Source organism: Chiloscyllium punctatum, chromosome 3 (genome assembly GCF_047496795.1).
Source record: "Chiloscyllium punctatum isolate Juve2018m chromosome 3, sChiPun1.3, whole genome shotgun sequence".
In the NCBI taxonomy this organism is placed as follows: Eukaryota; Metazoa; Chordata; class Chondrichthyes; order Orectolobiformes; family Hemiscylliidae; genus Chiloscyllium; species Chiloscyllium punctatum.
In genome coordinates, this window is record NC_092741.1 from 92,851,374 (window position 1) to 92,867,771 (window position 16,398).

Sequence of the window (16,398 nt, forward strand, 5' to 3'; positions counted from 1 at the left end):
AGAAGCTTCCAGATTGCAACACAGGAAATGTCTGTTACTTTCTTCAGTGAAGTAAGTGAAGTTAGTAAAACTTGAAAGAGATCTACCTATTCACTCTCACCTTTTACTGTAATCTATTGTCTTTAACTAGTGACAAAGGAACTGTACAACTAGTCTGCAGTAAAGAACTCAGAAAGAATAACAAGCTCGGAGCTTGAAAAGACTTGGGAAGCAAAAAGGCTGCTTCTTTGAGACTTTTGGGCTGGTGTTATTGATATGTGCTTCCCCAGTGGTCTTTCCTTCCCCGTCCCCCCATCATCCATGTTTGCTTGTCTGTATACGGGTTTAAGAAGGAGCATGACATTTCAGCTACAAGAATTCAAAGTTGAGAATTTAATTTTGTTTGCCTGTAGTTAACATTGATTTCTTTGGAAGAAGTAGTAGTTTCTTGTTAAGTACAGAAAGTTGGTAAGTATTTTCTGTTCACCTGAGTTAGTCTGACAGGAAAATTTGGGACTTGAGTAATTTGATTTAAAACTTTAATTTCTGCATTAATTTCAGGAGTAGTCGGGCTTGAACATCAGTGCACTTTCCCAAGTGCTGCATTCCTTAAAATGCATCATGTCACACTTCTCCATTATTTGCCTACTCAACTTCCAGCTATCTGCCCACTCAATCAATATGTCTATGCTCTTTTGTGCTTCAGTATTATCTTCTTTGTAGTTTTTTATGCTTCCAAATGTTGTATCATCTGCAAACTTTTAAGTTGTCCCCTGCACATTAAGGTTCAAATCACTAATATTTATCAGGAATGCAAGAGTCCCAATACTGACCTCTGGGATGCTCAGCTATAAACTTTCTTTTGGCCTGAAAAATATCCATTTACAGAACTACTCTGTTTCCTGTAACTGTGTTACTGAATCTGTTATGTGACACTGTATTGAAAGCCTTTTAAAAGTCCATGTACACCAAAGTCAACATTACCCTCATCAACACTTTCTGTTATCTCTACAAAAAAATGCTAGCAACTCAGTGAAGCATAGGATTTTAAGCAACTGCTGGACATGGACATGGATAGCAGTGAGTTGAGGGGTGTGTAGGTTAAGTTATTATATTTTACATTAGAATTAAACCTCGGCACAACGTCGTGGGCCAAAGGACCTGTTCTGTGCTGTACTTTTCTATGTTTCACATATAAAAATCTGCTCCTAATCAGACCTGTTACATTCTACACTGCATCATCAACAAATATCCTCTAACTTTATGGTGGAGGAAAGGTGATTGACAAAGAAGCTAAGGATTTTCCAGCATAAAATGACATGCTCTGGAACCACTAAATCGATGTTCTGCAACTAAGTAAATTATCAGTATAGGGGTATTTCACTGGACTAGTAATTCAGAGGCCGATGCTAGTGTTCTGGGAACATTGTGCTCAATTCCACCAATGGCAGCTGGTGGAATTTAAACTCATTTGATAAACTTGGAATATAAAACTCAACTATGATAGCTTTAAAGAAGGAAAGCTGTTATCCTTACCCAGTTGACCTACATGTAACTCCAGACTAACACCAACCCTTTGCAATGGCTGTGCAAATCTTTCACTTCAAGGGCATCGAGAGATGGCAACAAATGCTGGCTTCAGCTGTGATGCCCATTTCTCATGAAATAATGAAGAAATTAGAGATTTAATTATCCAAGTTGTAAAATTGTATTCTAAGAGCTGAGGATATTTTTTAATTGCATAAAAAAGTTTAGTTAGAGCAATATATATATATATATATATATATATATGTGTGTGTGTGTGAATTAACTTACAACTTTAGTTTATAAACGTATTTGTGGAAATCCTCTTTCTTTATGAAGTACACATCAACAATTGTTTAATTCCTAATCCTCCCTGTATGTGATATTGATAATCTGTAGAAAACGTTGCATTGAAGTACAGTTTGATATGGCAACATTTATTACACAATAATAAATGATTAATTATTTTTAAAATAAGGTTTACTTCACAAACTGAGTTAAAGCATTGTAATATTTGAATTGCAATTTTTGATTTTCTTAGCCAGGGAATATTTAAGTCGCAGACTTCTCAAATTGGTTAGAGACAAAATAGACAGGCAGGAGACTAGAAGAACAGAGCCAAGCCAGGCAGCATCAGGAGGTGGAGAAGTCAATGTTTCAGGTGTAACCCTTCTTCGGGACTGGGTGTGGGTGTGGGGGAGCTGCAGATAAAGGACGTGGCAAGGGCAGGGTGGTGAAGTGGGGATAGGTGAAGACAGGTAGAGGGTTCAACCTGTTTGGGCAATGGGCGGAATGAATCCGGTTGGTGGCAGGGACCAGTGGCAGGGTGGGGGAGGGACTGGGAAGGGAGTTGGGGGATGGGAAGGGAGGTTATTTGAAATTGGAGAACTCAGTGTTGAGTCTTCCAGGCTGTAAGCTGCCCAGGCGGTAGATGAGGTGTTGTCCCTCCAAGTTGGGATTTAGTTTGCTGTGGTAATGGAGAAGTCCAAGGATGGTTATGTCGGAAAGGGAGTGGTTAGGGGAATTGAAATGGGTGGTAAACAATCTTCTATTTTCAAGGTAATTTGAATACTTGCACTTAGTCTCTACCTTCATCGTAAGTGTCAAATTATTTATAAAACCCTAGATTAAGTTCAACATACAAACTTTTTCATTAAAATGTTGTGTGAATTATATTAGGGATGGAGGTCCCACATGTTGAGCAATGTAATCTAGTGTTGAGTCGAAAACATTAATATTAATTCAATGTTTACATGAAGCTTTTAATTATATAGTTTTCATTCAAAGATTTTATTCAAAACTAATACCGAGCTGTTCATGTTATGTAGCAATCAGTAATACCTAACAGAAATTAGGTACAGCATAATTGCACATGGTTATTTTGATGTTGATTTATCTTAATTACTCAAACTCACTGTTTAACTTGCATGAACCTATGAATTTCTTAATTTATATTTGGATCACATGAGCAGGGAGTTCAGGATGTTGATCCAGTAACACTGAAGGATCAGCAATAAATTTCCAAAGTCAGGATGGTGAATGGATTGGAGGGGAACATGCAAATTGTGGTGTTTCCATATATTTGTTGCCCTTGTCCTTCGAGATGGAAGTGGTCATGGATTTGAAAGTTGCTAACTAAAGAGGCTTAGTGAATTTCTGCAGTGCATCCTGTAGATGTGTTGCAATAATGCTACTGAGGAGCTGCGGTAGTGAGATTGAATGTTTGTCAAAGAGGAGCCAGTCAAGTAGGCTGCAGGCATTGGGGTGTCAACCTTAAATGCTAAACCAATCTCCTATTACTGTTAAATCGTTAAGAGAAATGGTAAGAGTTTAGAATGACCAAAACTATATCTCAAAAAATGGTGCTTGGCGATCCTTATGTTTTCTTATATTGTCAAATTGGAATCATTGTAGCAGTACTGTACTTCTTTAGCACTGCAGTCTAAAACTGCAGCTCAAATATATCTAAGCTTTTTATCTCCTCTCTTATGGAAGGCACTGTCACTTTTACAGATATGATTCCATAGAATAATTAATTATTTTTTCATTAACCAGCTCCAAAAGTTAATTGGATTGCGTCTATCACAAACCTGACTGAATCACTCAGCACAGAACAGATCACTAACAGAAGGGCCCAGTAAAGGTAACTCTCATACAATATGTTTTATCTGTATTTTGTGTAAAATTACAACCACAGAGAATGTAGATAAAAAATGTTTATGGATTAGTTGTTTAAGCAAATAAATAAAATTGCAAAATCAACCTGTATTTTAATGTTTTTGTTAAGTTTCAGAAGCAGCGCAAAATGAAGAGAGTTTGATCACTGGATATAACAAAGAGATTGAGTAGAGAAGTTAAGACTCAATTGATCCTTCTGTGTACTCAGAGCTGGTTTTTAACAATAATGAACAGAGTGGTCAACACTGAAGTATTGTTGAAGCTTGTGCTGCACATTGTAGCATAGCATATTCTGGGAAAATGATTTTGATCAGTGATTAGCTGAGATTAATTGTCTTGCAGACTGACTAAATAGTTTTCAGATAGGGAAAGGGGATGCTACATACAAGATTAATGTCTGCATAAGAAAAAAATCTGAATAGAAGAACAATGAGTTGAGAATTGCAGGATTGGTGTTATGGACTAGACCAAACCCCCTCAAAATATATTACGAAGACAGCCTAGACCCTAAGCTTATCTTATTCCAAAGGTAAGTGTAAGGTGTTGCATGGTGGATACAATTTGATTGGTCAAACTTCTCACCATTAAGTGAAACATACTTTGTGTTTACACTACAGACAAAACTGGCTTAACTGTAACCCTATCAAAATGCTTAACAAAATAATAGATATATTAATTACGACTAATTATTTGTTCCAATGTAGTAACATGCCATTAACACCCTTGGCAAAGACAAGTTCAGAAAAATAAATGGTCTCACAAATAGTTCTCCAGTCCAGGAGGAGAAATATCAAGAGAAAACCCTGAGAGAGAGAGAGAGAGAGAGAGAGAGAGCAGCAGGGATAGATATACTGCAGCTTCCATCCAGCTTCAAGACCCCAGCAACTGCTACTGAAAACTAAAATTAAAAATCCCAATTCAGTGAAAGCTTGCCCTACCCATTCAGGCTGCTTCTATTGTTCCTACTTAAAAATAACAAGGCCTTATAAGCTGCTTACGGGCCTTCAATAGACAGCTTGGTGCCTATGCCTTAAAATCGCTCTTCAAAAAAAACATTTTAAAGTCATAGTATTGTCACTGGTGAAGTGAATTCCAATAGGATATCTTATGATTTTTCTAGCTGACCTAATTAGTCATAAAAGGCTGACTAAAATGATATGGATATTTACAATGTGGGAGGCTCAAGACTCTTGCTGCCTGAAATACACCTATGTATGTGTAGCATTAATCTGTTATCTAAGACACTGCTCCCCTTTGAGTAAATCTGAAGTGTTCTATTCTTGCTGGCTACAGTGGGGGTGATGAGGGATGTTGGGAGGTGAGGTATTGGGATAGGAGGTGAATAAAATTTGAACTGTAAGTTCAGAGTAGCTGCACCTATTAGAGGTCATACATTTACACCACATACCTGTATTTAGACAAACAATATACAGCTCTGTATGCACTACACACATAGATGTTTACGTATGTACCAGACACACACACATTCACACATCCACAGTGCCCATACACCGTAACATCAGGCATATACACAAATATACAGATTATACACTACTTAGGTGTACACCCCAATGTTGAACTCCAGAGCTAGGGGATGTCAGTTAAAAATTAGGGGTTGCCTTTTGAGGACACAGATAAAGAGAAAGGATTTAGGGGATTATGGGCCAAATGCTGGAAAGTGTGACTAGATTAATTTAGAATGTCTGGTTGGCATGGACAAGTCGGACTGAAAGGTCTGTTTCCATGCTGTACAGCTCTGTGACTCTATGACTCTAAATGTTGTCTCTCAGTGTCTTTGGAACAGTCTGCATCAGAAGGCGGTGGAAGCAGGGTCATTGAATAAATAGATAGATTTGTGTTAGCGGAATCTTGTTCAAGTGAATGAAAAGCTTATAGTGTGGATGGGAAAATGGAATTCAAAACACAAACAGATCAGCCACTATTTGTGGCTAGGGGAGCAGGCTCAAGGGGCTAAATGGTCTATTTCTGCTCCTAATTCACACATTCATATATTTATATAAATAACCACATATTCCACATTTACAAATATGAACTACCCACAGAAGAAAAATAACACATACAAGCATAGGAACATACATAACGTGACACTTTCAATTACCACAATTTCAGTGCGTGATTAAGCTTAATCAATAAAGAGGTAAGTAAATACATATAAATGCATTAACACGTTAATTACCACAAAGTGTATGTAATGATTCTGATTTAGAGGAAAAGTGGAAATATATCAAAGATTCATATTAACTATAAGAAGCAATTGCTTTCTGTTTGATTTTATTAAAACCATACTGAATAGCAATAACAATGCGTATCGTACAGTAGATGCACACACCTACTTGAAAATTAAAATTATGAAGTCTTACAATACTAATAAAATCATCTTCAGTTTATTTTGCGTATAATTTCTAGCAAATTTAAATATGTATGACTAGATTTTGCGTGTCAGAAATAAAACTCGACACTTACCATAGATATATCCAATGTTATTGCCTCCTGTCATGATCAGAGGCCACCTCCTTCAAATTATTAATTGTTTAAATAAAATGATGTGGTTCTATCTTTGAACCAATTTGTTCTGTGAATCAGATTTTAGTCACAAGCATTGTAAGATAGAGACTGAATACAAACGAGGCAATTAGGATTCTCCAAGGAACAAACAACTGGGCTCAACAACCAGAACTGGTTATTAGAGAACATTCTCCACTATTTATGAATAACACTGTTAGCGCTCCACAAATATTTACTTAGAGCAAGAAGTTAGCCATTATTGCCTATACTACAAAATACTCCAGCAGAAATAGCTTTTTGACAAAACCCTTTGCATTGAAAATGTCAATTAAACATAAGGCTAATGGCAAACAATATCAATGAATGGGTTGTTAAGGGAACGAAGGTTCTCACAGTAATTGCTTTGGCCCACTATTAAATACCAATATTAACTTCTATTGACATACGATTTTATCGAAAACTACATTTCACAATATCAGAATGTAATTTATTTTAATTACTTATAAAATACTTTAATTTTATTAAATTTTGCATTTGAAAAAAATTGAGACTGTTGATACGAACATGATATATCAATGTCAATTATATAGAAGAGATAAAGGGTAATAAAATATGTCACCTTTCTTCCACCTACTTAGGCAATAGGGTTCATAGGTCTATTATTACCTTCCTCTCATCCAGAAGAGTTAAATATTTGTCCAACTCTGAAGCATAAAGCGCTTGCTGACACCTGAGAAGTACACAATTTGGTTTCCACTTCAGATATGCTAAACAATGGGAATTGGGGGGAAGGCCAGTCCAATCGATCGTCTTGTACGTCTTTTTTTGAAACTATCTTTTTCCATTACTTTTACATCCATTGTCGGATTTAGATATTTGGGTTCAGATGGGTAAACCCAAACATTTTTAAAGTTTTGATTGAAAATTGTGAGGATGAATTTTTACAAGGTCCGAGCTCCTGGTGCTGTGACTGGAAGCAGGATCAAACTGGAAGATTGATGGTAATTGCAGTTCAGTGGCAACATTCTATCAAACGGTTCCTTCCACAAAGACAAAATGTGTCGAAGCCCTTTGGAAGAAGGTTTTTGGAGAATTGGCAGCATGAAGAACCATGGTTGCCACAGCATTCAGCAATGCCTCTCTGCAGGTTCTCCTCCAAATTGCTTAGGTGAGGAGGGATGCCTTCTTCCCTCAATATAGTGGAAGGAATTTGTCCTGTCAAACTAAGTCATCTGGATAGAAATTCCTGAGAGAAGCAGTAGTTCTTGAGTCATCCCTTGACTAGGCAGCAATGTTGCAAGTGGGCTGATGACCTCAGGTCAAAAAACATGGTGCTGGAAAAGCACAGCTGGTCAGGCAGCATCTGAGGAGCAGGAGAGTCAATGTTTTGAGCCTAAGATCTTCATCAGGGATCAGCTTACCCTTGAAATGTCGTCTCTACTGCTCCTCAGATGCTCCTGGCTGGCAGTGCTTTTCCAGCACCACACTTTCTGACTCTGATCTCCAGAATCTGCAATCTTCATGTTTTCCTACCCGATGACCTCAGGTGACCTGTCAAGGTGAGGGCACTATAGATTGCTTTTTGAACTAATTTGCCTGTATCCATGGGTGAATGTATGCTTGAAGATAAAGATCTCTTTCCAGTCATTGCCAATGGCACATAGTGTATTGTCTATCAGATACATGGGAACTATTTACTGTGAGCACTTGGCTGCCCCTTTTTGAGAAATTCATAGACAGCCAGATCCAGCAAACCACCTAATAGCTGACAGAGATGCAGGCAGAGCTGTGACATCCTTGCCTCAATGACTCTTGAACAGCAATAGATTTTATAAAAAGAATTGTTCATGCATTTTGAGCATCACTGGCTAGGCCAAATTTTATTGCCTATCCCTAATTGTCCAGTGGGTAGTTTAGGGTCAACCACACAGAATCCCTACAGTGTGGAAGCAGGCCATTTGGATCATTAAGTCCACATTGACCTTCCAAAGAGCATCCCATCCAGACTCCACCCTTATCCTAACCCTGTAAAACCCATGGCTAACCCACTCATCCCTGAACACTACAGGCAATTTCGCATGGTCAATCCATCTACCTTACACATCTTTGGACTGTGGGAAGAATAGGAGCACCTAGAGAAAACCCACAGTTAAGTGGAGAATGTGCAAACTCCACACAGATACTCACCTGAGGGTGGAATCGAACCCAGGTCCCTGATGCTATGAGACAGCAGTGCTAATCACTGAGTCACCATGCCACGCATTGTTGTGAATCCAGAGTCACATATAGTTCAGACCAGGTGAGTTTGACAGATTTCTTCCTTGAAGGATACTAGCAAACCAGATGTTCTTGTTAACAACAGTAGTCTCAGTAACACGGTTCTATTTAAACTCAACCTGGATGCATTGCCATATCTGCAGGCTGCTCGAGTGACAGGTAGCAACTGGAACAGTTGAAAGGCAACAGCCTGATGCAAGGTTCTCCAGGTGTGGACAGAAACTCTTTAGCCTTTCTGAAACTGACAACAATTCTTTCAGTAGTGAGAGCAACAGAGGAGAGCCCTGACTCAACACAGGATTCTGGGGCCTTGCAGGCCTCATGCAGTCAGATGACAGCTACCTAGTTTATCCAAAGCCACAGAGAAACACTGTCAAGAGCTTACCTTCACTACAATACCAGACAGGCGCACAGTTAAAGATGTAAGATGATGATGTAGCTACATTTGTGGTTTGTGATTGATGTTCTATTAATTCATGCCATCCTTACCGGTAACATTTTTGCACTGTAAATATGTAATACTGCATTTGATATGGGTCATGGTCCTTCAACAGTATCTTGACTCATTCAAAGCTTATAATGAGAGGCAGCATTGTTAGGTTTATGCATTCCCGACACAGGAATCCAATGTCTAGACTGGGAATGCCATAGTGGATGGGGAAGAATTTGTTAAATGTGTTCAAGCACATTTTCTTTATCAATATGTAGATGTACCTACTAGAGAAGGAGGAAAGATTGACCTTCTCTTAGGAAGTAAGGCAGGGCAAGTGACTGAAGTGTTAGTTGGGGAGCATACCCGTGATCATAATTCTATTAGCTTTAAAATAGTGATAGAAAAAGATGGGCCTTGTAAAAAGTTAAATTTCTTATTTGGAGTAAGGCCAATTTTGACAATATGAGATAGGAACTTTCAAAGGTTGATTGGAGTCAACTGTTTGCAAGTAAAGGGATAACTGGCAAGTGGGAGGCTTTTAATAGTGAGATGATGAGAGTTCAGAAGCATTATGTTCCTGTTAGGGGGAAGGAATGAATAAAGATATTGAGGCTCTGTTCAAGAATAAGAAGGAAGCATGCATTAGGTATAGGCAGCTGGGATCAAGTGAGTTGTTTGAAGTGTATAAGTGATGTGGGAAATCAGGTGGGCAAAAAAGGATATATAACTTTGGCAGATCTGGTAAGGGTAATCCAAAGAGATTCTAAAAGAATATTAAGAGCAAAAGACCAACAAGGAAGAGAATAGGGAAGAATTGTTGAGGTAAAAATGAGGTAAAACGAGATTCCTGATGAAGGGCTTTTGTCCGAAACGTCGATTTCGCTGCTCCTTGGATGCTGCCTGAACTGCTGTGCTCTTCCAGCACCACTAATCCAAGAAAAGAAATTGTTGAGCCCTAGAGGAAATATTTGAATCATCTATAACCACAGGTGAGGCACCAGAGGACTGGAAGGTGGCTAATGTTGTACCATTATTTAAGAAAAGCTATAAGGAAAGTTTGGCGAGTCTGACATCAGTGGTGGGTACGTTATTGGAGGGGTTTCTGAAAGATAGGATTAATGTGCAATTGGAGAGGCAAGGACTGATTAGGGAAAGTCAGCATGGCATTGTGCATGGGAAAGCACGTTTTTTAAGGATGTGACCAAAAGGATAGATAAGGGCAGAGTGGTAGACATTGTCTACATGGACTTTAGTGAAGCCTTTGACAAGGGTTTGCTTGGTAGACTGCTGAGTAAAGTTAGAAAACATAGGATTCACAAAGAGCTTGCCAATTCGATACAAAATTAGCTTGAATGAAAAAGCTAGAGATTGGTGATGGAGGGTGGATGTTTTGAACTGGAGATCTGTGACCAGCGGTGTTCCACAGGGATTTAGGAAGTATGATTAGAAAGTTTGTAGATGACATCAAAATTGGTGGTATAGTAGATACTAAAAAAGGTTGTCTAAGATTACAAAGGGATCAATTCGGCCAATGGGCTGAGGACTGGCAGATGGAGTTTAATTTAGATAAATAACGAGGTTCTGTATTTTGGTAAGATGAACAAGGGCAGGACTTATACTTTTGTGATGGTTTGCCCTGATAGTATTGTCAAACAAAGAGACCTAGGGGGTTCAGGTACATAGTTCCTTGAAAGCTGCATCCCAGGTAGACAGACTGGTTAAGAAAGCATTTTAACATGCTTGTCTTCATTGCTCAGACCATTGAGTATAGGAGTTGGAATGTTTTGTTGAGGTTGTACAGGATGTTGGTGCGACCACTTTTGGAGCACTGTGTACAGTTCTGGTTGCCTTGCTATATGATGGATATTATTAAACTCGAGAGGGTTCAGAAAAGATTTACAAGGATGTTGCTGGGAATGGAGAGTTTGAATTAAATGAAGAGGCTGGCTAAGCTCTTTTCACTGGAGCATAGGAGGGTGAGGTGTGACTTTACAGAGGTTTATAAAATCATGAGAAGCATAGATAAAGTGAATAGCAAAAGTCTTTTCCCGAGGGTAAGGGATTTCAAAAATAGAGATCGCATTTTTAAGGTGAGAGGAGAAAGATTTAAAAGGGACCTGAGGAGCTACATTTTCACACAAAGTGTGGTTCATATGTGGTTTGAACTGCCTAAGAAAGTGGTAGATACAGATAAAATGACAACATTTAAAAGATATTTGGACACGTACATGAATAAGAAAGGTCTAGACGGAAATGGGCTAAATGCAAGCAAATGGGACTAGTTTAGTTTGGGTAACTTGGTCGGCATGTTTGAGTTGGACCAAAGGGACTGTTTCCTTGCCCTATGACTATCTGAGAAGGCCCACAGACTGATTGATACTTACTGTACTTCCCCTCTATATCTGTACTTGGATTTCTCACAAGTGTCAGTAGCCATATCTTCTTTGGTTAGTTCTTGTCACTTAGTATCCATCCTCGATAGCATGCAAAATGTCTGAAAAGGTGTGGAGCATCAGTCAACCTTTATATGGAGCCATAATGGCTGCTTCCTGAGATCACATACATGACTCCAGAAACTGCTTTAGGTTCTCACAGAATAAAAGAACAGTGAATATGTGGAAACCCTTCCTGTTGAAGAAGTGAACTGGATTATCTGTAGGAAACCTGCTGCTCATATGTACACAGCCAAAGTCACCATCCGTCTAGGTGAATCCAGTGATAGTCCAAATCCTACTATTCTCTCAGGTTAGGTTTCCAAATCAATACAATAGCTGATTTATTAGCTGACCAAATTGATAATGATATTGGTAACAAAAATGATGCAGCAATGACTGGAGACTGAGAGATTCCACACATCTCTCCAGGGGATCTGTGGAGGTTCAGCATTGTAGTGGCCTCCTTGGAGAGGTGGTCTCTGCAGCAACATGACTGCATCAATACCTAAAATACCCATACCTTAAATGCTGGCTAATCAATTCATATGAAAGTTTTTTAAAAAGAAGGTGACTAGGAAGAAGTAGCAGCTTACTGGTGAGCAAAAGCACAGGGACTTTGGATTTCCAAAAGTGAGACGGACATTGAAGATGACAGCTGCTTAAAATAACCAAAATGTTGATCTCATATTATGGAGTCAGAACATCATTGGCTGGCCAACTCTCAACATTGCAGTCACACTCAAATCATTCAAATATGACTACTCAGTGTCCCTAAGCTGGTTCTTGAATTATAGGAGAAAAGATGTCCTCCGAAGGATGTTGGACAAACATGAAGTAAGAATAAGGGACGGTCCCTTAAAATACATGGTAGTTAGTCATCCTTCTTAGACAGTTCACTGTCTCACACTGGAAGTGAGTTGCACGCCCCTTATCTTGCTTTAATTGTAATGCCGAGACTGAAGCTCCTCGGGTTGGATTCCAGTTTGTTGCTGGCCTGCTGCCTGTACCTGCAGTCCTCTCCCTCTATGACGCTGCTTCTCACTGGAAGTCCCAATGTTTGACTGAATCAGAGTCACAAGAGGTATCACACTCTGTCTCCAGAGCTCTCTAGATTTTTTGCAAAGTTTGACATACCCAGAAAAATTGCAGTCAATTGTCAGTCACCAGGTTTAAATATCTTCCTGCTGTGTTTAGCCATGATGTACTTCAGCTATGCCACCCCTGTTCACAGACTCTGGTTCCAAAAGAAACACATTGGGCTTGAGTTTTGCTGATTCAGTCATAAAGATAAAATATCAAAATCACCTGTAATGTCATGTCCTGTTTCAGTATCACAGTGTATGAAGTGAACGCCTCTACCCAGATTTGTTCTTGTTACGACACAGGGTAAACCCTCCTGCTTAATTTAAAATCAGCAACACAGCAAAGATTCATCTGTAAAAATTCAAGTGGCCAAGAACTATTTAAATTAAAATAAACAATTTTATATCTTAAAGTATAATTAATGAACAACTATTTATCATTCCTTACTCTAACCTATCTGTTACCTTCCCTTCTATAATATTAGTCTGACAAAACTCCAAATCAAGATTTATAAAACAAGACTTTTTATCTTAAAGCCAGGCAGCTTTCGTTCTTCTAGTCGGATCTTCCTGTGTCTCCTTTTCTTGTTCTTAGGAATTTTGGCATCACAGGTTACTGATTGAAAGGTTACTGTTTTAAGAGCGCTATTTTTCAAGCAGTTTGTTTACATGCTGGGCTTGGCAATTCTCCCTTCAACTGTTCAATTTTCCCGGTTTTATACCCCCAAAGCCAATCAGATTGTGTCATTGGCTTTTAAGATTTTCAATATACTAAACTCAATCTGGATTGGAGTTTGATATTTTTCTGGATATAATTTAAATTGATCGGCTGAATTCTAATTTGTTTTTGTGTTTAGGCAACAAGCTAATTGAGTTGTTCGACCAAGTGTTACATTGGTGCTTTATTGAGAACACTTGGTGCTGTGTCAGGTAGTTCTGCTGCTTTTGACTCAATTAAAGTACACCTACATGTTCATAACACCTCCCCCCTTAAGACAAAATGAATCATCATACTGAAAAGATGGCTTTGTTTCTTTTCTCTACTTTTAAAACACATTACCCTAACATACAGATAATGTTAATATAAGTTCACCTTAACTTTTTCCCATATACCTGTATATGCACAATGTCAAATAAAGACAAATCTCATCTATACTCTATCAGTTAAATCCAGGATAGTGCATCTGCAATTACATTCTTCCGACCCACAACAAGTGTGATTTTTAAGTTAAAAATCCGTAACATAAGACTCCAACAAAATAGTCTCATACTTTTATCTTTAAAATGTCCTAACAATGTGAGTGGATTGTGTTCAGTGTACACAACCATCTCTGACACATTGTTTGTGACATACACATTAAAATGTTGTAAGACCAGTAGGAAACTCAATAGTTCCATTTCAACTACCCTTTTTGCCTTCATACTCCTTAATGGAATTGCCTCTGGACACCTGGTAGACACATCCATTATGGTTAACACTTTTGGTTAAAAGTTCCCACTTTTAATTCTCGGGAGGGGATCTACACAATCAATTATAACCCGTGTAAGAGGTTCTTCAAATGTGGAAATTGGCAACAAAGGTGGTGGTTTTATTAGCGTCTGTGGCCTACCTACCATTTGGTATGTATGACACATACGGCAAAAGTTAACCACATCCATGTACATTCTAGGCCAATAAAAATGTTTTTGTACCTTCGCCTGAGTCTTTCATACCCCTATGTGACCTCCTACAGGTAGTTCATGAGCTACCCATAACACCTCCTCTCTGTATGCTACCGACAACACAATCTGGTGCACTTCGGCCCATATCATCTGGATTTGATTCCTCACACTGCAGGGCACTAACTAACACCTGTTACTCCAGTTCTTTCTCTCTAGTATAATACAGTTTCAATATGTTCACATGACATACCTGATACCTTTTTTTTAATCTATCGAACATTTTTACTAGATAGTTCACCTGACTCAACTTTTTCTCAATTTGATAGGGACACAAAACCTGGCCTTGAAGGGATTTCCCATCACTGGTAACAGTACTAACATGTTATCCCCTTGGGAAAACATCCAAGTCTCAGAGCTTTTATCTGCCACCTGCTTCATCTTACACTGTGCCCTCTCTAGGTGCTGTTTAACTAACTCACCTACTCGATTTAGTCTCTCCCTCACCTCTGATTCGTAATCTAAGTGTGAGCTCTCCGACTTTGGTCCTGTCAATTTTTCTTTAATTAATTAATTTAAAAGGATCTCTCACTTCATGCCAAAATATTAACTCAAAGGGAGTAAACTGAGTAGATTTGTTTGGGGCATCTCCAATGGCAAACAATACGAATGGGATACCTTTATTCCAATCATTCTGGTAATCCTGACAGTATGCTTTCAATGTGGTCTTCAAGGTCTGATGCCACCTTTCCAAAGCTCACAGTAAAACTTGATGCTTGGTCCAACTGAATCTCTCTGGGTAGGCCATACTATGTGAAGAAAGCAACTAACTCCTCAACTACCCTTTTTGCCTTCATACTTAATGGAATTGCCTCTGGATATCTGGTAGACACATCCATTATGGTTAACAAATACTAGTTCCCACTTTTAATTCTCGGGAGGGGATCTACACAATCAATTATAACCCGTGTAAGAGGTTCTTCAAATGTGGAAATTGGCAACAAAGGTGGTGGTTTTATTAGCGTCTGTGGCCTACCTAACATTTGGTATGTATGACACATACAGCAAAAGTTAACCACATCCATGCACATTCTAGGCCAATAAAATTGTTTTTGTACCTTCGCCTGAGTCTTTCATACCCCTATGTGACCTCCTACAGGTAGTTCATGTGCTACCCATAACACCTCCTCTCTGTATGCTACCGACAACACAATCTGGTGCACTTCATCCCATTTCTCCTCTGCGTTCACCTGCCGTGGTCTCCATTTCCTTCTTAGGATTCTATCTTTCAGATAATAACCCTCCAGAATATTCTCTGCCTTCTTTTCAGAGTGCGCATCTACATAAAGATTTTTAATCATCTTGTCTTGCTGCTGCAAGTCTCTTAGCCTTTCAGGATTAAACACTTCTGTCTGACCCTCAGCCTGTTGAGGCTTTTCCTGCACCATTACGTCAAACAGGGGATCTGCTAACGAAACCTCGACTCCTTTTTTCTCTTTCCTTTTCATTTAGTGCTGTGACTTATGATAGTGGGATCTGGTTACCAAACAGTCTGGGAAAATACCAGGATATTTCTTTTTTAACTCCTCAGTTTCTTGGTCTTCTTGGTCTTCTCCACAACAAGGGGTATCACTCCCACCTTGGATCCTGCTAAATCATTCCCAAAAACAAACTGAAATCCTGGAACTGACACTCTGTCAATCACTCTCACTGTAACATCCCCAGTATTAAGTTGGCACTCCAACCTGATCTTACATAAAGTCATTGAGTCATAGAGATGTACAGCATGGAAACAGACCCTTCGGTCCAACCCGTCCATGCCGACCAGATATCCCAACCCAATCTAGTTCCACCTGCAAGCACCTGGCCCATATCCCTCCAAACCCTTCCTATTCATATACCCATCCAAATGCCTTTTAAATGTTGCAATTGTACCAGCCTCCACCACTTCCTCTGGCAGCTAATTCCATACACATACTCCCTCTGTGTGAAAATGTTGCCCCACAGGTCTCTTTTATATCTTTTCCCTCTCACCCTAAACCTATGCCCTCTAGTTCTGGACTCCCAGACCTCAGGGAAAAGACTGTCTATTTATCCTATCCGTGCCCCTCATAATTTTGTAAACCTCTATAAGGTCACCCCTCAGCCTCCGATGCTCCAGGGAAAACAGCCCCAGCCTGTTCAGCCTCTCCCTGTAGCTCAAATCCTCCAACCCTGGCAACATCCTTCTAAATCTTTTCTGAACTCTTTCAAGTTTCACAACATCTTTCCGATAGGAAGGAGACCAGAATTGCACGCAATATTC